The 17,861-nt window shown below is 45.6% G+C and overlaps 21 non-coding genes across 21 annotated transcripts; 15 read left to right on the top strand and 6 right to left on the bottom strand.

The window, feature by feature from the left end:
* Positions 1-1,073: 1,073 nt before the first annotated feature.
* On the top strand, positions 1,074-1,146 carry trnam-cau (transfer RNA methionine (anticodon CAU)). Its single transcript has one exon. It is a non-coding gene; the product is annotated as a tRNA-Met (tRNA).
* A 579-nt stretch (positions 1,147-1,725) lies between these two features.
* On the top strand, positions 1,726-1,798 carry trnam-cau (transfer RNA methionine (anticodon CAU)). The gene has a single exon. It is a non-coding gene; the product is annotated as a tRNA-Met (tRNA).
* A 2,333-nt stretch (positions 1,799-4,131) lies between these two features.
* trnak-cuu (transfer RNA lysine (anticodon CUU)) lies at positions 4,132-4,204 on the top strand. The gene has a single exon. It is a non-coding gene; the product is annotated as a tRNA-Lys (tRNA).
* Positions 4,205-4,579: 375 nt separating this feature from the next.
* trnag-gcc (transfer RNA glycine (anticodon GCC)) lies at positions 4,580-4,650 on the top strand. Its single transcript has one exon. It is a non-coding gene; the product is annotated as a tRNA-Gly (tRNA).
* Positions 4,651-5,073: 423 nt separating this feature from the next.
* Positions 5,074-5,145, bottom strand: trnad-guc (transfer RNA aspartic acid (anticodon GUC)). The gene has a single exon. It is a non-coding gene; the product is annotated as a tRNA-Asp (tRNA).
* A 122-nt stretch (positions 5,146-5,267) lies between these two features.
* Positions 5,268-5,338, top strand: trnag-gcc (transfer RNA glycine (anticodon GCC)). Its single transcript has one exon. It is a non-coding gene; the product is annotated as a tRNA-Gly (tRNA).
* A 1,180-nt stretch (positions 5,339-6,518) lies between these two features.
* On the top strand, positions 6,519-6,589 carry trnag-gcc (transfer RNA glycine (anticodon GCC)). Its single transcript has one exon. It is a non-coding gene; the product is annotated as a tRNA-Gly (tRNA).
* A 264-nt stretch (positions 6,590-6,853) lies between these two features.
* Positions 6,854-6,926, top strand: trnam-cau (transfer RNA methionine (anticodon CAU)). The gene has a single exon. It is a non-coding gene; the product is annotated as a tRNA-Met (tRNA).
* Positions 6,927-7,416: 490 nt separating this feature from the next.
* Positions 7,417-7,488, bottom strand: trnad-guc (transfer RNA aspartic acid (anticodon GUC)). Its single transcript has one exon. It is a non-coding gene; the product is annotated as a tRNA-Asp (tRNA).
* Positions 7,489-7,891: 403 nt separating this feature from the next.
* On the top strand, positions 7,892-7,962 carry trnag-gcc (transfer RNA glycine (anticodon GCC)). The gene has a single exon. It is a non-coding gene; the product is annotated as a tRNA-Gly (tRNA).
* A 326-nt stretch (positions 7,963-8,288) lies between these two features.
* On the bottom strand, positions 8,289-8,360 carry trnad-guc (transfer RNA aspartic acid (anticodon GUC)). Its single transcript has one exon. It is a non-coding gene; the product is annotated as a tRNA-Asp (tRNA).
* Positions 8,361-8,560: 200 nt separating this feature from the next.
* On the top strand, positions 8,561-8,633 carry trnav-cac (transfer RNA valine (anticodon CAC)). The gene has a single exon. It is a non-coding gene; the product is annotated as a tRNA-Val (tRNA).
* A 334-nt stretch (positions 8,634-8,967) lies between these two features.
* Positions 8,968-9,040, top strand: trnam-cau (transfer RNA methionine (anticodon CAU)). Its single transcript has one exon. It is a non-coding gene; the product is annotated as a tRNA-Met (tRNA).
* Positions 9,041-10,402: 1,362 nt separating this feature from the next.
* On the bottom strand, positions 10,403-10,474 carry trnad-guc (transfer RNA aspartic acid (anticodon GUC)). Its single transcript has one exon. It is a non-coding gene; the product is annotated as a tRNA-Asp (tRNA).
* Positions 10,475-10,672: 198 nt separating this feature from the next.
* On the top strand, positions 10,673-10,745 carry trnav-cac (transfer RNA valine (anticodon CAC)). The gene has a single exon. It is a non-coding gene; the product is annotated as a tRNA-Val (tRNA).
* A 2,961-nt stretch (positions 10,746-13,706) lies between these two features.
* On the top strand, positions 13,707-13,777 carry trnag-gcc (transfer RNA glycine (anticodon GCC)). Its single transcript has one exon. It is a non-coding gene; the product is annotated as a tRNA-Gly (tRNA).
* A 395-nt stretch (positions 13,778-14,172) lies between these two features.
* trnad-guc (transfer RNA aspartic acid (anticodon GUC)) lies at positions 14,173-14,244 on the bottom strand. The gene has a single exon. It is a non-coding gene; the product is annotated as a tRNA-Asp (tRNA).
* A 187-nt stretch (positions 14,245-14,431) lies between these two features.
* On the top strand, positions 14,432-14,504 carry trnav-cac (transfer RNA valine (anticodon CAC)). The gene has a single exon. It is a non-coding gene; the product is annotated as a tRNA-Val (tRNA).
* Positions 14,505-15,779: 1,275 nt separating this feature from the next.
* trnag-gcc (transfer RNA glycine (anticodon GCC)) lies at positions 15,780-15,850 on the top strand. Its single transcript has one exon. It is a non-coding gene; the product is annotated as a tRNA-Gly (tRNA).
* A 1,261-nt stretch (positions 15,851-17,111) lies between these two features.
* Positions 17,112-17,184, bottom strand: trnav-aac (transfer RNA valine (anticodon AAC)). The gene has a single exon. It is a non-coding gene; the product is annotated as a tRNA-Val (tRNA).
* A 172-nt stretch (positions 17,185-17,356) lies between these two features.
* Positions 17,357-17,429, top strand: trnav-cac (transfer RNA valine (anticodon CAC)). The gene has a single exon. It is a non-coding gene; the product is annotated as a tRNA-Val (tRNA).
* Positions 17,430-17,861: the final 432 nt, after the last annotated feature.

Here is a 17,861-nt window from a genome sequence, read left to right as displayed (position 1 = left end):
GCGAAAATATCTCCAAAACAGTGACGGACATGCTCGGGGTAAGTCATCCGGTTATTATTATGTGTATTTTATGTGTTGCCTTTGTGTATTTTTCGTGCCATGCCGTGTAAAGTTACCGGCATCGCATACTTTACGGCTAGCTTCGAAGCTAAATGGCAGAAGGCCACAGCATCTTTTAATTACTTCAGGTGGAAAATTGTTGCTATGAGAGATGTCATTCACCAGCGAGCCACTTTGAGCCCGAAATCTACGTTTTGTTAAGTTTGTTGATCGTGTTTAGATATTAAAAACATGTTACGTAAACTGGTAACTTTGGATGTAGTACTTTTACTGCGTCAGTACTATGTTGTTGCCCTCTAGCGACCATTTAGTGCAGTTACACTCGTTTTTGGTCGTGTTGCTGTGCGTTTTTGTAAATGATGTGCTTGTTTCATTACTACCTTCGGGTTAATTGTTTCTCACTGTGCCGACTCTTGCTTGTCAGAGGATCTATGATAATATGATGGGATTTATTATGCACACGGTCAACATCAGGGCATCCGGTGGAGTTGTAGCTGCCAGGTTTGTTGTCACGCGTGCTGCAGGGATTTTACCTCTACTTTGTCATTATTATTCACGTCATTGTGGTCACATGAATCTCAAGTGCTCTTGGTTGTATGATAATAGTTTTTAAGTGTTGTTGGAGTCACCTAAAGCTGCATCCTCACTGCTATGTGAGTGTCGTTATTGGAGTCACATGAGGCCAGGTGTGAATGGTCGTTGAATCTCTCGGGATGGAGTATTATTGACCAGTTGTTGTCCTCTTTATGGTTGTGCTCATCCTGTTATTACCTTGTGAAAATTGCAGGAGCATTGTCTCCCTCTGCTGGACAATGAGTGAGATTACAATCAATATGTTAATTGTAGCTTTTGTGTGTGAGTTATATGGAGCCACTCAATGGATCCGATGATGTTTTGTTGGCTTCTAAATCACACTTTCACAATATAATAGGGTATATATCTCGGTTATTTTGATAAAGAGGTTATGTAGTTGCAATTCCCTTATAAATACAAACTGTAATCGTACTGTACAGGCCTCGTTGGCGCAGTAGGCAGCGCGTCAGTCTCATAATCTGAAGGTCGTGAGTTCGAGCCTCACACGGGGCATGTGTTTTGTTACGCACAGGTGTGGTTGTGTGTTTTTTTTTTGTATCACAGCAATAAGTGTTCACTGCATGAATTGTGCCTGTAATTTGCTTTTATGTGATCTTTGTGTGCTGAACTGTTGGGGGAGGGCTACTGCACAATGAGCCAGCACATGCTTTTGTGCATGCACTCATTCATACACACACACACACACACACACACACACACACACACACACACACACACACACACACACACACACACACACACACATGTCCATATATGTAATGTGCAGGCAGGGATTAAAATTGGTTATCAACTAGACAGAGCAATGTGATGTGAAATTTCAACAACTAAAACTCACTGATTTATGTGAACAGATTTAGGACTGTGTGCAGTTGGCCCTCTGCTGGACAGTGAGGGGAACTGCAGCTAGTGTGTGTGTGTGTGTGTGTGTGAGTTTGAGAGTGTTTCTTTTGCTTGAGATTATTATGGATGCTGTTTTATGGGATGATATATTGCTTATCAAAATATGTGTATGTGTCACATGTGCATACTTTCTGGTCCTATTTAAAGGCCACCTCTGCTCCAGTGATGCAAGCCTCGTTGGCGCAGTAGGCAGCGCGTCAGTCTCATAATCTGAAGGTCGTGAGTTCGAGCCTCACACGGGGCATGTGTTTTGTTACACACAGGTGTGGTTGTCAAGGTTTTTTTTTTTTTTTTGTATCACAGCAATAAGTGTTCACTGAATGAATGGTGCCTGTAATGTGCTTTTATGTGATCTTTGTGTGCTGAACTGTTGGGGGAGGGCTACTTCGAGCCTTTTTGTCAGGCAGTGGATTCTTTAATTGCACATCATGTTATGGCTGCAGATAGTGTTATTTATGCACACACACACACAGGGCTTGAAATTAGCGGTCGCCACTCGCCATTTGCGACCCAGATTCCTCTGTGGCGAGACAGATTTTTAACTGTCTCGCCACTTGGCGAGCTAGAAAAAAATGAGACTCCCAATCTGTTTCCAGGGTTTCCCCCAGTGTATTATAAGCTTATAGTCACCTGACAACGTCACAACTTCGTCGCGCATAACGGGACACGTGACGGACATCATGCTCATCAGACCGCTGCTGCTTCACAGCTGACCGAGAGGAACGCACCGAGCCCAGTTAACGTGAGCCGAGCCGCGGCTCCAGAGGTTCAGTCAGCTGCTGTAGCTGTTAGCTGTTAGCTGGTAGCTGTTAGCTGTTAGCACGCCGGAGTCGGTGGTCGGACTATCCGACGGACGGACGGGGGGGTGGGGGGTGGTATTTGAACACTGTACAATCAGCGCGATATAGCGCATTTACGAGCGGCAAAGTGCCAACTGTCCATGCGCCCGTGTCTGTGTGTGTATGTGCGCGCGCGTGCGCGTGCGTGCGTGCGTGCGAGAGAGACGGCAGGTGGACTGACTGGCAGAGATGAGAGTTGGTGAAGCTCTGTTTAAAAATTATTATTATACTGTTCTTCTTTGACTGGGGTGGGATTGTGGGAGGGATAAAAAAACTGGGGAAAAAACGGAAGAATGGAAGTCTTCTCTGACTCTGTCACGTTGTACTGTCATGTTGCACCTGTGAAATTGCTTCCATTAAAGAAAGTCATCCAAAAAAAAAAAATATATATATATATATATATATATATATATATTTTTTTTTTTTTTCTTTTTTTTCTGTGAGAGCCTGTGGCAGGCCGCCACACAAACTACTGTTATTCCAGAAAAGTTGAAAGGTCATCATCTACAGAGCACAATTGATTGAGAAGAACAGGATGACTGTTATATGGTACAACTATGACTGCTATATAACTTGACGTCGAAATACAATAGTGAAGCAACTTGTTGGTTTTGGCTAGTAAAAAATCTGTCTGGCGAGTAACTTTTTTGACCTACTAGCCACTTGGCTAGTAGGTCAAAAAGTTAATTTCAAACCCTGCACACACACATTTGGCTGATAGTGATCGGTTGACTACTGGGCAGCCCGTGCGGCAGAGCTGCTCCTCCAAGACATGGGAAAAGCGAGCTAATGTTAACGTTAGCCACGGCCGCTGTGCCATGCATTAGGTGAGATCATAGATGGGTGAGATGCCTGTTGGCTGCAGTTATGTGGGTTCTGACTTTTGAGTCGATGTTCGTGTCTTGGACGGTCATAGGCCTAATGTTCAACTGGGCTTTCTATTTTCATCTGTGTTTGTTTCTGGTGACACTAAGCAAACGTAAGCCTTTTGACTAGAGGCATCTCATCTGCATAAGGTTGATGCTTGCATCGTGTGTCATGATTACTAGGTCTGGTCTACCATAGAAGTTGTTTGTCTAGAGATCATGTAACAATTTGGCTTGGGCTTTCAACACTTTGGAGTGAATGATTGTGTCAGTGGCATTAGGCATTAAACATTACAGTCTTGTTCAGTGACACTAAACTCTCGTGTGGCAGTGGGTGGTATTTCAATGACGTCACATTTATTTCATTGACGTCACAGATTTGGTATTTCAATGGCGTCCACCCAGTTAAAAAAAATCCCCATTACACCACTGGTCCCTCGCAACAATCTGTTTTACTTAGCAACAATCTGTTTAATGGTTTTGGTGATTTCTGATTAAACGGAGGGGTTGGATGCTTATTAGTTGTTCATTTCGGAAAATAAAATAAGTCCAGCCGCCTGAGATGGTAACTTTATCTGCTGTTTATCATCTGTCCTATACATTTCTTTGCTGTTGTCTGCTGCTGCAACCCTGTACATTTCCCCACTGTGGGACAAATAAAGCATTATCTTATCTAAAAAAACTAAACTAAATTTACTAGCAAGCTAGCTTGACTGGAGAAATTAGTAACTGGGATGAAAACCTGGTCCTGTAGCTAATGCAAATGTTCAGATTGTATTTAATGATTATTTCAGTTGGTCGAAAAAAATAGTGCTGGAGGCCATCAGGGGTAGGAGATTGTATAAAAGTCAAGCTTTTTCTTGCTGATGCAAGCCCGGCTAGCTCAGTCGGTAGAGCATGAGACTCTTAATCTCAGGGTCGTGGGTTCGAGCCCCACGTTGGGCGCATACCTTTTTTCCTTGCATTATTCTCTCCTGTTTTGTACACTGGGCATATTGTGTAGCTGTTTGCTAGCTACACAATGTGGTGGACCTAGGCAGCTGCTATTTAAACCATCGTTGTCCACGTCGTCTTTGGAGTCACCTCAGGCTGAGTGTGAACAACAGTCTTTATGTGAATCTCTTGGGAGATGTGGTGTGCCTGGGGGAGGGGGTTGGGGCAAGGGTTGGGGCGGGGGTGGGGCAGGCTCTCGAGTGCTAAACAGATGGGGCCTGGGGGTAGATGCTGTCATGAGAAGGACAAAGGGGTAGTTCTGTGTCAGCGGTGATTCGCTGATGGCCTCTGTACTTAAGGAATGAGGCCGGGAATGTGGACATGTAAGCATTGGTGGTTCAGTGGTAGAATTCTCGCCTGCCACGCGGGAGGCCCGGGTTCGATTCCCGGCCAATGCAACATCCTTTTCATATTTTGGTATTCATATACCAATCAGTCGTTTTATACATTACATATTTTAGATAAAGATAATAGGCACAGATTGCAGCATGAGCAAAACTTAAGCACCTTCTTTTTGCCTAATTTGGCGTGACAGTGAGGATGGTGGAGGCCATCCTGAACAACACGGATCATCCACTTCATAAGATCTTTTATACCCACAGCCATCAGGCTTTTTAATTCTTCCAAATGATAGGTGAGCTGACAGACAAATGAATTTAATAAAACAATTCGTATATACAGTATATTCGTAAGGATTCACACACAACCAGACAAATCTGTTTTTTTCTGGACTATGCAGAGGTAGGTAAAGTAAGAACTCATGTTGTATTTACACAAAAGCTGTCAATGTTTTTAAAAAAAGGGGAAAAAAAGGATGTGCACTCCCCGTCGGGGAATCGAACCCCGGTCTCCCGCGTGACAGGCGGGGATACTCACCACTATACTAACGAGGAGATGTGTGGTTCCTGAAACTCCTCCCTTTTTAACTGTTAGAGGACAGGGAAGGCAGTGCTGTTGTGGCTGGGGCCCTCTAGTGGACATCCTGGCTACCTTGGTAAAAAAATCACACATGGAAGCATTGGTGGTTCAGTGGTAGAATTCTCGCCTGCCACGCGGGAGGCCCGGGTTCGATTCCCGGCCAATGCAACGTCCTTTTCTCACATCTGTTTGGCTTGCTGAGCTGTGGGTCAATTAGGGTTTTGATCGACATTCACAACTGCAAATTTTATAGCGGCCCAATACCCTGGTGGACCTGCTAATTTATGCCCCTTTAGGTACGTTTCCACTGCAGGTACCTCCCCCATAGGGCCATCTCCAGGAACTTTCTACAGGGACGAAAGAAGTCCATGCCTTGGGGTAGGTACTCAGATTGGCTGTGAAAAACTCCGAAATTGTTGCAAGCCGCTGCAAGAGTCCGGGCGGGTCCTGCTCTGCAGTGGAGACACAGCAGCTGAGAAGGTCCCACCCCTCTCTCTTTACCAGGAGCTCCCGCAGTGGAAACGCAGCTTTTGTCTTGCCGCAACAATGGATCTATCACTCTCCCCACATGTGACCAATTAATCATTTAATTAAGGATGGGGCGAAAACTGTATTTTTTTTGGAAATGGGTCTCTCTGAGTGGGAAAATCTGAAAACGCCGCCCCACTGTTTTGTGTAGATGCCCAAAACGGATATTTTGCAAAACAATTAGCCTATGTCATACCCCCCACCGCTCTAACCTGTAACCTGAGACACAACGCTAGACGTACAAAGTCTGTGGACGCAATGTAACAACAACGGTCGACTACTGTCGGATCCCTCGGACACTGCGGCTGAATTGCGCCCGTTACATCATCATCGATCGTCATATTTGCACTGACACGACTCCCAGTCAACATTTAATCCACTTATATTGTCAAGAGTTAGGGAAAAACTTAAGAAAAAGATTGTTTTGAGTGAAGCTCCGTTTACGTGTCGACAAGGCCTCAGACAGAATGGTATGGGTATATGCCTGGCCAGTAAGAAGCATTGTGAACACCATTTTGAATTATTGTCGAACAGTAAGATCTTGTGCTTCGCATGCGTATTTGTCATAGCTTTGCAAATTTGTCATAGCTTTGCAAATTTGTCGTTGTATGTCAGGTCCAAACATGAAGGTGAACTCGACAGACTGGAATAGGGGTCAGTAGGCTTTTTTCAAATCCATTTCAGTGTGTTGTATGACCCTCTAGATGGCATCCTCGCTCCACAGGTATTTTCTTGATGCATGTCAACGGTCCCAGCAGACTCAGCTGTTCATAGGTATGCAGGGCCCGCGACTAGAGTGGTAAAAAAGGTCCAGATGTGAGCATTGGTGGTTCAGTGGTAGAATTCTCGCCTGCCACGCGGGAGGCCCGGGTTCGATTCCCGGCCAATGCAACATCCTTTTCCAGTCCAAATGATGTCTCTTGACCAGATTGCTAAAGCCTACCACAGTGTAGAGGGCTGCATTGGAATTGGGTCCCGCTATGCAACAGTTTTTTTCCCCCTTTCCAACCCAAATGCTATCTTGGGTTGATTTCAGAATTGTTATGTTTAGAGGTCGACACACTGCCTGCAGACACAGCAGTGGCCCAGAAAACATGTTGCATCTGCATAGATTTGAGGAATTTTTTTTGCCAACATTTTTTTTCCATGCTTAAGGCCTCGTTGGCGCAGTAGGCAGCGCGTCAGTCTCATAATCTGAAGGTCGTGAGTTCGAGCCTCACACGGGGCATGTGTTTTCCTGGGTTAGATAAAGATAGTTACGGTGCCTTCACATTGGACACAATGGAACTTTCCCCTTGCTTTACTCACGCGAGTTTGACCCCTGGAGTTTGGTTACCGCTTTACTCAAGTGATTACACGAGTACAAACAACCTGCGCACATTCGCCCAATGAGAAGATCCACGGGAAACCAAACGTTATCATGTTTGGGTTAAAGGGATATTCCGGCGTAAGTTTGATCCATGTTCTAACACACAGTGACACCGTGTAAGACCCCCTGAGAGATCAAGTCTGCCAACCACAAACTTCTCGAGTTGTAGCAGCTTCAGCAAAGACCACACGATAGCGAAACACTGCAGTCTGTATCAGATCAGAACAGGCTGAGAAGGAAATTGAAGACCACAGAAAAGTGGCCTCTATCCATACACAAATTATTTCTACAACTTCAAAACTTTGTTACACATGCACAGAATATTTTCACAAGGGCACAAATCAAAATCCTCCCCGTCGGGGAATCGAACCCCGGTCTTCCGCGTGACAGGCGGAGATACTGTCCACTATACTAACGAGGATTGTGATAGGTCAAAGAGGTAGCTGCCCTCTGAAGTGGTGGCAAGAAAACTGCTCCCAATATCCTTTGCTGTTTCACCTTGCCAAAGCATACCATTCTGTCCCTGCTACCTCTGTGAGCGTGTCTTTTCAACTGCAGGAGACTTAGACAAAATCTGTAAACAAAACTCACAGGAGGACACCCTTGTGTTATTGGTCAAACAAGGCTGGTCTGAACGCGCCCTTAGTTTGTGTCCAAAGGTCTCAACTGCTACCAGAAAATGTGGACATGCTCATATTCTTGGTACCAGAGAGTTGAGTCAAGTGTCGGTACCAGAGAGTTGAGTGTTGGGCCACTCTCGGCTGAATTTAGTGCCCCCTTTTGTTGACCTTGGTGGAACAAAGGTCATGTGATTGTCCACGTGAGCATTGGTGGTTCAGTGGTAGAATTCTCGCCTGCCACGCGGGAGGCCCGGGTTCGATTCCCGGCCAATGCAACATCCTTTTCCAGCCCAAATTATGTCTTTTGACCAGATTGCTAAAGCCTACCACAGTGTAGAGGGCTGCATTGGAATTGGATCCCGCTGGGTCCCTGGGTCCTGCGGGACCCAACACAAATCTTGTGGGAGCGGATGGTTTGAACTTTGCTGCGGGCAGCAAAAAAAAAAACACAGCAGGATCGTGGTGTAGCCTAGTGACAGTATGGAGTCTACAAATGATGTGGAAAAGAAGCTCAAACAAGATCTTTACAACAAGGCAAGTCTGTAGTGTTGTCTATCTGCTGATCTAGCAATGTGTCTACAAAACAGAGAAACAATAAATCCTCCCCGTCGGGGAATCGAACCCCGGTCTTCCGCGTGACAGGCGGAGATACTGTCCACTATACTAACGAGGATGGAAAAGTACAGAATTGATCGATCTTTTCTATTAACAAATCAATACCAGGGCCTGTGGTAGGTCAAAGAAGCAAAGATTGTAAACTTCTAACTTATTTACCAGAAAGAAGTGAAGTATGGTGACTGGGCAGGAGCTCCTTCCTTAGTATTCCTTAGCCTTCCTTCCTTAGCCTTCCTTCCTTAGCCTAAAAGAGCACCAGTTTCCGTAGTGTAGTGGTTATCACGTTCGCCTCACACGCGAAAGGTCCCCGGTTCGAAACCGGGCGGAAACACTTTTCAACTTAATGTCACTGAGACCCTGTTTATACACAGTCCAGTGGCCACTACGACACGGTTAAGTTGCAGCTCTACTCGGTTCGCCTCGGCTCGGTTTAGGTAATTTTTCCATTACAGCTGGGTACCAAATTCACTGTACTTGCACCTGGTACCCCTTACTATCACTCCAGAAATTTCTGTGAATATTGCCCTTTGCACTCCTGAGTTACAGGGGGCAGTCACTTTTTGGCAAAGGCAGTGTCAAGCTGTTTTTATTTTTCTTTAATGGTTAACAGGCAAAAGAAAAAATGAGGTTTTTTTTTTTTCCAACATTTTTTTTCCATGCTCAAGGCCTCGTTGGCGCAGTAGGCAGCGCGTCAGTCTCATAATCTGAAGGTCGTGAGTTCGAGCCTCACACGGGGCATGTGTTTTCCTGGGTTAGATAAAGATAGTTATGGTGCCTTCACATTGGACACAATGGAACTTTCCCCTTGCTTTATTCACGCGAGTTTGACCCCGGGAGTTTGCTTACTCGCTTTACTCAAGTGATTACGCGAGTACAAACAACCTGCGCACATTCGCCCAATGAGAAGATCCATGGGAAACCAAACATTATCATGTTTGGGTTAAAGGGATATTCTGGCTTAAGTTTGATCCATGCACTCCTGAGTTACAGGGGGCAGTCACTTTTTGGCAAAGGCAGTGTCAAGCTGTTTTTGTTTTTCTTTAATGGTCAACAGGCAAAAGAAAAAATGGTTACGTGAGGTTAATGGTTATAGTACCCCCTTCAGTCGACCTTGGTCGGACAGAGGTCATGTGACCTTGCATGTGAGCATTGGTGGTTCAGTGGTAGAATTCTTGCCTGCTACGTGGGAGGCCCGGGTTTGATTCTCAGCCAATGCAACAACCTTTTCCGGCCCAAATTATGTCTTTTGACCAGTTTGCCAAAGCCTACCTCCATGCAACAGCATACATGCCTGGAGTGAGGCTTGTTCACAGGACCTTTGGCTTAGTGAACAACACATTGTCTGCTGACACAGCAATGGCCCAGAGAATGTGTTACTAATGCAAAACTTTTTGAACATTTTTTACTAATAGTTTACCTTTTTTAAAACCCATTTTTTTCCACAAGCAGAGCCTCGTCGGCGCAGTAGGCAGCGCATCAGTCAAGTGTAACTTCTTTTTTTTTAACTTCAGGGTCGCATTTGAAGGTGGGAGATTTGTGTGTCTGGATTTAGTTTAACACATGCACAAAATATTCTCACAGATACAAATATGTTTTACACATACACAAACTATGGTTACAACTTCAAAACCTTGTTACACATGTATGCACAAAATACTTTTACACGGGCACAATTTATTTATTTTTTATTCCACATGTGAACATCATTGTGCAATGTGCAAAATCTTTTTGACCCTTATTTGATCCCATATGTACAGTCCTCGGACGACAGCAGGTTGGTAGTGAATGCTCTTTATTAAGTAGTAGGCGTGTAACGATACATGTATTTGTATTGAACCGTTTCGGTACGGGGCGTACAGCGCTGAGCACGGGTGAGTTTCTGGAACAGAAGTTGTGTTTACAGTACGCCTGCAGCTACACGTGCAGCCCGTAACGTCATGGCTATCGCTAATGCTACCACTAGCGAGAAAACAGAGGCTTAAAGACCCTTCCTGCTTCCTGCCGGGGTGGGGGTGGGGGCGCACGTCGCTGTGTGATTTTTGTGTATCGTTACACCCCTTTTACAGTAGGGTTTGTCATAAAACGGTGGAACAATAAATCCTCCCCGTCGGGGAATCGAACCCCGGTCTTCCGCGTGACAGGCGGAGATACTGTCCACTATACTAACGAGGATGGAAGTAGAGTGAATCGATCGATGTTTAGTATTAACAAATAATTTCCAGGGCCTATGATGGGTCAAAGAGGAGATGTCTGTGAACTTCTGACTTATTTACCGTAGTAGAGAAGTACAGAAGTAAATTACGGTGGCTGAGCAGGAGCTCCTTCCTTAGCATTCGGTAGCCTACCTTCCTTAGCACCAAAGGAGCATCAGTTTCCGTAGTGTAGTGGTTATCACGTTCGCCTCACACGCGAAAGGTCCCCGGTTCGAAACCGGGCGGAAACACTTTTCAACTTTTTCCTACACAGTTGCAGCTCTACTCGGTTCGACTCGGCTCGGTTTAGGTCATTTTTCCATTACAGATGGGTATATGGGAATAGAAATCCTTGTTTTCCCAGTTTGAGACTCTCAAAAATAGACTGCGACTTATATACCAAATTTTACGGTAATGGTAACTGGTAGTGGAAACCCTCCTTTACATTGATTTAACATCTTAAAGGGACAACGAGGAGTTTCTATTCGGTTATAAAAAAGTCTCACGTTAATGTGGATGAATCTCCGCTACCCACACTTGTTAATGGGCCCATTTTATAAATATATCGTTCTGTCTCTATCGTTTTTTTGTTATTATTAGTGGTGGCGGAAATGCTGGGCGAGCCGACCAACGTTTCCTTACTTTTAGTACTTTACTTCCTTACTTCCTTAGTTTCGTGGTGAGTCATGAGAATAATGCAGCTGAATCGCTGTTTATGGTCGAAACTACGACGGTAACTGAACCTCTTTGAACCTCTGACTTTAATTATTGATGAATGAAAACATGAGTCCGTCTTGCGCCGGTCAAAGAATTTCTACGGTGCGCGCGGAGGCTCATAAATGTAGTGTGAAAACGCTTCGCTTTTCCAAAACTCCTCGTTGTCCCATCAACAAATCATTGTTCGGAATGTGTAGCAGCTTTTATTTTGCCGTGGCAGTGCGCCACAATCAACTACATGTAGTGGATTCCCTGGGCTACATTACGGTGTGTCTCCGTACAGGTGGAGCGATTGGGGGTATGACATCATTGTTTCCGAAAAGATCAGTTTTGGCTGTTTTCAGACCACAGACGTGCAATGCTTCATAAAAGAAAGGTCCAGTTGCTTCAGCTGGCCTTTGAGAGACTTGACCCGAAAATTTACAACCCAGTGGAAAGACGCTGTTCTTTGAACTTAGGTTTAGTGGCCTCCCTCGCCACATACAACTCTTCTAAAGGTAAGCCTTCTTTTAATGTATTTCGCCCGCCGTGGCATTAAGGCTGAGTGGAGTTTTGTCCTGTCTGAATTTATGCTGCATCTGCCTGTGTGGTCTAGTAACTTCAGTTGTTTCAGTGATGTACACTGAGCCTGTGTGGGCCCGCCTTTCCATAGGCTCACCACCCGCGGGAGGATTCAGAAGGGGCCGGTGCCGTGTGATTTGGGTGGAGGTCGTGGGAGGGGGCCCCGACGACCCAATCCCCGGACAACGGAGGACATGGAATGTCACCTCACTGGGGGGGAAAGAGCCTGAGCTAGTGCGGGAGGTTAAGCTGTACCAGCAAGAGATAGTTGGGTTCACCTCCATGCACAGTTTGGGCTCCGGAACCCAACTCCTTGAGAGAGGCTGGACTCTCTTCTACTCTGGAGTTGCCCGCGGTGAGAGGCGGCGAGCTGGTGTGGGTTTGCTCATAACTCCCCAGCTCAGCTGCCATGTGTTGGAGTTCTCTCCGGTGAACAAAAGGGTCGCCTCCCTGCACCTCCGGGTCGGGGATAGGTCTCTCACTGTTGTTTCGGCCTACGGGCTGAATGGTGGTGCAGAGTACCCGGCCTTCTTGGAGTCCCTGGGAGATGTGCTGAAAAGTGCTCCAACTTGGGACTCCATTGTTCTACTGGGGGACTTCAACGCTCACGTGGGCAGTGACAGTGTTACCTGGAGGGGGGTGATTGGGAGGAATGGCCTCCCCGATCTGAACTCGAGTGGTGTTTCGTTGTTGGACTTCTGTGCTAGTCACAGTTTCTCCATAACGAACACCATGTTCGAGCATAAGGGTGTCCATCAGTGCACGTGCCAGCAGGACACCCTAGGCCGGAGGTCAATGATTGACTTAGTCGTGTCATCTGACCTCCAGCCGTATGTCTTGGACACTCGGGTGAAGAGAGGGGCTAAGCTGTCAACTGTTCACCACCTGGTGGTGAGTTGGATTCGCTGGCAGAGGAAGAAGCTGGACAGACTTGGCAGACCCTCGCATATCGTGAGGGTCTGGTGGGAACGTCTGGCGGAATCCCCTGTCAGGGAGGTCTTCAACTCCCACCTCTAGGAGAGCTTTGACTGGATTCTGAGGGAGGCTGGAGACATTGAGTCAAAGTGGACCATGTTCTCCACTTCCATTCTTGACGCGACTGTACGAAGCTGTGGCCGTAAGGTCGCCGGTGCCTGTCGCGGCAGCAATCCTGAACCCGGTGGTGGACACTGGAAGTAAGGGATGCCATCAAGCTGAAGAAGGAGTCCTATCGAGTCTGGTTGGCTCGAGGGACTCCTGAAGCCGCTGATGGGTACCGGCAGGCCAAGCGTGCGGCGGCTCGGGCAGTCGCGGAAGCAAAAACTCGGGTCTAGGAAAAGTTCGGGGAGGCCATGGAGGAGGACTACCGGTCGGCCTCGAGGAAATTCTGGCAAACCAATCGGCGCCTCAGGAGGGGGAAGCAGTGCTCCGCCAAAACTGTTTACAGTGGAGGAGGGGAGCTGTTGACCTCGACTGGGGACATTGTCGGGCGGTGGAAGGAATACTTCGAGGATCTCCTTAATCCCACTGACACGCCTTCCATAGAGGAAGCAGGGGGGGGGGGCAATCCTGCGTCGGTATGATGGACAGCTCCACTTGACATATCAAACAAAGAACGCTATGGACTATGGATGTTGCCGTAAAAGAAAAGTAAAAAGATCGTTTATACGGTGGAAACCCGGCTTTACAGGCGGGGGCGGGGTTCCTACGGTGTGCGGGGTGCAGCCTTCACAGCCCAGAGTAGCTGTTAAAAGACTACGACAAATATAACACCTATACAGCACTAATTAATGCTTTATTACAGTGCGTCCAATGAACGACTCATGGCGGTTATAGGTATATAATGTCCAACGGCGGTGCTAGTGTTAATGGGCAAAAAAAAGCTGGTTAGGCTGAATTTAGTGCCCCCTTTAGTCGAACTTGGTTGAACGGAGGTCATGTGACTGTGCATGTGAGCATTGGTGGTTCAGTGGTAGAATTCTCGCCTGCCACGCGGGAGGCCCGGGTTCGATTCCCGGCCAATGCAACAACCTTTTCCGGCCCAAACTCTGTCTTTTGACCAGATGACCAAAGCCTACCTCCATGCAACAGCATGCATGCCTTGAGTGAGGCTTGTACTCAGGACCTTTGGCTCAGTGAACAACACACTGTCTGCTGACACAGTAATGGTCCAGAGAAGATTTAGTTTAACACAGGCACAAAATATTCCCACAGATACAAATATGTTTAACACATACACAAACTATTTTTAAAACTTTAAAGTTTTGTTAGACATTCACAAATTATTTTTTACAATTTCAAAACTTTGTTACACATGCACAAAATATTTTTACAACAACAAAACTTCGTTACATATGCACTAAGCCTGTTTGATTACTGTAAGTAGGGTTAGTTAGTTATAAAATGGAGTAATAAAAATTTCTCCCCGTCGGGGAATCGAACCCCGGTCTTCCGCGTGACAGGCGGAGATACTGTCCACTATACTAACGAGGACAAAGATAAGTTGAATCGATTGATCTTTTGTATCAACAAATCAATTCCATGGCCTATGATGGGTCAAAGAAGAGAAGTCTGTGGACTTCTGACTTATTTACCGTAGAGAAGTAAAGTATGGTAGCCAAGCAGAAGCGCCTTCCTTAGCATTCGGTAGCCTTCCTTCCTTAGCCCATTTTAATCACCAGTTTCCGTAGTGTAGTGGTTATCACGTTCGCCTCACACGCGAAAGGTCCCCGGTTCGAAACCGGGCGGAAACACTTTTCAACTTTGTCACTGATTTGACCCTGTTTATGCACAGTCCAGGCCACTTCCTACAACACAGTTGCAGCTCTACTCTGTTCTCCTCGGCGTAGGTCATTTTTCCTTTACAGCTGAGTATATGGAATCAAATAAGGGTCATTGTACAAGTGCAACATATTTTTTACCCTTATTTGATCCCATACAAAGCCTCGTTGGCGCAGGAGACAGCGCATCAATCTGTGTGTGCACCAGGGGTTGCGTTAACTGAATATTTTCCGTCATTGACCGTTTTTTTAAAATGGTGACAGAAAAATCTTAAGGCCATCCGTCATTTGTCAGCTGTAGCACTGCCACACATGAACACCAACAACAGAGAAGAAGACAGAAAGAGTTCCCGCAGTATTCAAACTCTGTTGTTACAGTAAGTTACGTCCAGCTGTAGGCTACATAGCGGTGTGTCTTGGTAAAGGTAGAGCGGTCGGGGGTATGACATAATTTCAGAAAAGATCAGTTTTGGGTGTTTTCAGACGACAGACGTGCAATTCTTAGTAAAAGAAGGCCCAGTTGCTTCAGCTGGCATTTGAGAGTGACTTGACCCGAAAATGTGGCCTCACCCGCCGCATACAACTCTCCTAAAGGTAAGCCTTCTTTTAGTAACGTATTTTGCCTGCTGTGGCATTGTTACATACTTAAAGCTGAGTGGGGTGGTCTGAATTTATGCTGCATCTGGCTGTGTGGTCTAGTAGCAATGGCTGTGTGCATGTGTGAAAGAGAGATAAAGGCTGTGTGTCTGTGTGTGTGTGTGTGTGTGAGTGTGTGTGTGAAAGAGAGAACAAGAGAGAGAGGGTTGTAATTTTTAGACAACACGAGTACACTATGTAGTGCATATGTGAAAATGTGCTCCTTTGGATGTTTTGGTATAACACATGGATTAGCATGTTGATTGTTGACAGAAAACTGATGTCATCACATATTTACGTTGTATATTCAGATGTTGAGTGGCAGAAAGTGACCCCTGCTTTCACTGAATGCCCCTCGGTTAGATGTGCCCTGACGCCGACTCTGCTCCAGAGCATTGTCAGCCTGTCAGTCAAAACGACTTGTTCTCGTGAGTCCATATCGTTTATCATGTCATCGAGTGAGCTAAGTGTATTGTCACACCCCTAGTAAAGAAGCTCTTGCCCACGCTGTAGGTACAGAGTTGAGTGTCAGAAAAACAGCTGGTTGGGATGAATATAGTGCCCCCTTCAGTCAACTTTGGTCGAACAGAGGTCATGTGATCTTGTATGCGAGCATTGGTGGTTCAGTGGTAGAATTCTCGCCTGCCACGCGGGAGGCCCGGGTTCGATTCCCGGCCAATGCATCATCCCTTTTCATTTACATTGCATGTGCAGTGCATCCCAAAAACTTTCATGTCATTGTCACTTGTTATATAAGAGTTACGGGATGAGAGGGGCAGGCATAGCATTTCTTCGTCATTAAAAAAAAAAATCATTTTACAAAACGGGAAAAAGTGGTTGAATCTGCTAATACTACTCTACGTGATCAATATACCAGAGATGTCTGATGTTGATCAGAGGAGGCACCGAGATCGCTGATCCGGAAGCAGCAAGATTAGCGATGGGAGCTAGTGACGAGAAGACTGGTGTTTTATTAGGAAGAATAAAGAGTGTTTGAAAGAGAGAACTGGAAAGAGCAAGAAACATGTCTCAGGCAGGAATTGAACCCATGACTTCATGACTGGTAACCTGACACAATAACCTTTTGGCCACAGAGCACCTGACTTACAAAATAATCAGGAATCAAAGACTGTCCAATGACAGCTGAATAGTTGAAAGTCAAATAATGACTTGACATGACTGAGGGAGGAATCGAACCCATAACCTCATGATTAGTAATCCTTTAGTCTGCCACTCGACCACACAGAGCACACACTTATTAATGCTGTTGTCATCCATTGTAATGTGATGATGTGCTTCAAACTGTGGCACGGGGAATCAATGGGTCTCTTAACGAGCTGTGACCACCTGTGGCTAATTGAAGGTGGGGGAGGGGAGGTGAATTCTGCCTGTCACATCCATCGGGGGCAGCGCAGGACAAGAAATGAAAGTTCCATTGCATTTAAATCTTAGAGCAGTGGTATAAACAAGAAACATGTTAACACAAACCAAGATAGAAAGAGGTAAAGAGGAAAGGTGGGGGGACATATGCCAATGCAACAACCTTTTTGGACCAAATGGTGTCTTTTGACCAGGCAGGTCCTGGCAGTCACTCACACACACACATCACACAGCTTATGAACGTTGATTAATGTTATCAGTTAACTGTCTCAAAACCAGTCTTGCCGCTGGCTTTCTTTTGCCTTTTTTTGCCTGCGGTCGTGTTGAGAGATGCTCGTGAGTCCGGCTGTGTTGGGTCCGAGATTCAACACGCCTTGTAAATGTGAAACATCTACATGAGAATCCAAGATTATACATGTGGAATAAATACATAATTAAAATCAGAACAAATGTTATGTGGTGGGTGATCAGTAAATAAACACCATCAATGTTTTACAAAAGGCCCCTTTCAATTGGACAGACTGAGTTGAGTGATTATCAGATGTATCATTGAGAGGAAAACATTGTTTCCGCCCGGTTTCGAACCGGGGACCTTTCGCGTGTTAGGCGAACGTGATAACCACTACACTACGGAAACAGTTATTTCCTTTATGAGCAGATGCACAAAATATTCCCACAGATACAAAACGTTTTATATGTGCACAATATATTTTTTCAACTACAAAACTTTATACATGGACATCTTTGTACAAGTACAACATCTTTTTGATCCTTATCTCACTTCTTTGTACAACACTGTTTAGGCACCAGTTTCCGTAGTGTAGTGGTTATCACGTTCGCCTCACACGCGAAAGGTCCCCGGTTCGAAACCGGGCGGAAACACTTTTCAACTTTGTCACTGATTTGACCCTGTTTACACACAGTCCAATCATCATCAGACATCTTTCGTATCTGATGGTGAATAAGGGGGGAATCAAGTTGTGATCTTTGTCGCCCAGTCCTCCTAGATCTCTCTCTCTCACACACATACACATACACACATGCACACACACGTGACCCGTTCTATCAAAATGAGTCGGATGTCGCAACGTTCTATTTTTAGATAATCAGCTGATAATGTTGAAAACCCATAGAAAATCAAAAAAAATGTTTTACCCTAATTTCAAAGCAATGACATTCAAAAACAATCTCCCAAAGTTTCACAGTCCAGATAATTGAGAAAAGGCACATAAATGATGATTAAAGTTGACTTGCAACTTAAACCCTCTGAAAATGAGTGTTGCTTCGATGCAAAACATGAAATATCTCCTGAAC

This window comes from Trachurus japonicus, chromosome 2 (genome assembly GCF_045865225.1).
Source record: "Trachurus japonicus isolate A0001 chromosome 2, Traja_1.0".
Taxonomy (NCBI): Eukaryota; Metazoa; Chordata; class Actinopteri; order Carangiformes; family Carangidae; genus Trachurus; species Trachurus japonicus.
The sequence above is the reverse complement of the archived record's forward strand: the minus strand, read 5'-3'. Positions and strand labels throughout refer to the sequence as shown.